Source organism: Echinops telfairi, unplaced genomic scaffold (assembly GCF_000313985.2).
Source record: "Echinops telfairi isolate 266 unplaced genomic scaffold, ASM31398v2 ScPeMD7_70;HRSCAF=299, whole genome shotgun sequence".
Classification (NCBI taxonomy): Eukaryota; Metazoa; Chordata; class Mammalia; order Afrosoricida; family Tenrecidae; genus Echinops; species Echinops telfairi.
Window position 1 is genome coordinate 11,360,526 of NW_022103968.1, and position 2,507 is coordinate 11,363,032.

Sequence of the window (2,507 nt, forward strand, 5' to 3'; positions counted from 1 at the left end):
ACTCGTAGTGACCTAATAGGACAGAGCAGAACTCCCCTCTGTGGGTTTCCGAGACTGTAACTCTTCATGAGAGTAGAAAGCCTCATCTTTCTCCCAAATGTGCCACCCAGGGGGCTTATATATCATATAGACTGTTGCCAAAGAATATCAGAGGTTAAATGTCTTTTGACATTTAGGGAAGTGGCTGGAAGTGTGATGCTTATCTTTAATCTCATAGGCTAGGAGCAGCTCTGGAGCAGTGAGCTTGCTGGTCTTGTTGACTACTGTCATCTGCAGCACAGGGACGTAGTGGGCCCTCAATGTGTGAGTTCACGGCACGAATGGTATGGTTACTAGTTGATTCCAGTGACGTCATAAAGTCATTCCAGTTGCAGAGGATTTGAGGGCAGTGTCAGTGGGAGGAGATGGGGCTCCACTGTGAATCTGTTGTAGCTATATGTCTAAATTGAACATTAATACTCTTGTCAACACTTTAAGGTCGCATGGTAAGTTGGAGGCTAAAGTCAATAGGCTGCCCATTTGGCTGGAAGGGACTGGAAAAGAATCAGAAACGACAAGTCTTAGGTCCTTTTCCAAGAGCTCTCTTAGCTCTCTTCCGGCCTCATTCCCCTTCCCTTTGGGGGGCTTGGTTTTAGCTGTTGATGCATCTACCCAATCTGACTTGTAGGAAAACTCCAATATCCCTAGCTCTCTTGATCTCACTCTGCCATTATGTCAATGCTGCCTCACAGAGATGCCCTGGGGGTTTCCAGAACTGTCACTGTGTACAGAAGTAGAAAGCCCCGTCTTTCTCCTGCCGAGCTGCTGGTAGTTTCGAACTGCGAACATACAGATCACAGTCCAACACATAACCACTATGCCACCACGGCTCCTCAAGGCCTAGATGTGGTCAAATCTCTTCTATGCTCTTTGCCTGAGGTAAGTTGCAAGTTTTCAAAACTCTCCTCACAGACTCAACTATAGAGCATGTATCCAATCCTGGGTCACAGATGGTTCAGTGACAGGTTTTCCATAGAAGCACATCTCCAGCTGTAATGCCCATAGACCACGTTAAAATGCAGATTCTGGCTCAGTCAGCCCCCAGGTGAGGCTGGTGTCACTGGTCCAAGGTCCAGAACAGGAGCAGCAGGCTGGCCTCTCTGCCTCTCGTGCCTGCCTAGAGAACTTTCACAGATGCAGGAGATACTAGACCAAGACACTTGGTCTCCTAGCCGGAAAGCCATTTGCGTATGTGGCATTGCTCCTTCCAGGGTCCTCAGGGACTCTTCCGGCCTCACCACAACCCCCCTGCTAGCCCTATTGTGCAAATGAGGGGACAGAGAAGCAAAGCAACTGAGTACATTTCCCAAGGTCACAGAGCCCTATAGGACTCAGCATATCTGAAGTTCAATCTCAGCACTCTGGCTACAGAACCTTTCCTCCTAACCCCAGTGTCCTGACATATGGCCGTGGCTCAGTGTTGTTTTGAGGAATTACTTCCTGCGGGCCCAGGAGCTCCTGCGCTTCCTGCCAGAGCAGCCAAGTATGTCTCCTTTCTCCACTTGCCACCATCTGGTCCTTCTCTAAGGACCCTCAATGGATGCACCTGCAGGGTGGGGGCTGCTGCTTGTTTGCATGGCACACCCAGAACCTGATCACCTCCCAGGTCCATCTCCTTCCCCCTCTGTTGTGAGGTGCCATTGATTGAATTGGTTCCAACTCATAGCGACCCTAAGGTCAACCAAATGAAGCACCTCCTGCTCCTACGCCATCCTCAAAATTGCTGTCATTCTGAGCCCATGGTTGCAGCCACTGTGTCCACCCATCTCATGGTGGGGGGTGTCTTCCTCTTTTTTGGTGCCCCTCTTCTTTTTCACACATGATGCCCTTCTCCAGGGACTGGTCTCTGCTGATAACATATCCAAAGGCCTTTCTTCAGTTGATAGCTACTGGTTGGTATGCATTCAGATTCAGTGGGGGGTCTGGAGTAGCCCCCAGAGCATACATTTTTAACCAGAACCTTGGTCACTGGTCTGCAGATAAGTTTTGAATGGTCAGGAGCAACATACTTGACCCCTCTGAGCTTGCATGTCCTAGACTGTATTTGGAACAACTGCTACCTTCTCAGAAAACAAAACAAACCCCTCCCTGCCATCGAGTCAATTTGAACTCAGTGACACTGTAGGACGGAGTAGAAGAGCTCCATTTGGTTTCTGAGGCCGTAAATCTTTATGGGAGCAGACAGCCTCATCTTTCCCCCTTGGAAGTGGCTGTTGGGTTCAGACTACCGGCTTTGAGGTGAGCATCCAACTCATGACCCATCTACACCTTGCAATCTTAAACTACACATGTGTAGGAATGTGTAGGAAAGCATGTAGTGCTGTGATTGCGACATAGTAGGGACTCTGTTAACAGTTCAGTTCCTTTCCCCATTTTCTGTTTCTAAAAATATGTTTGTACAGAATCTGTAAGGGTTTTATCATTTAAAGTCACACTATTTCCACCAGAAAATTAAACACACACACACA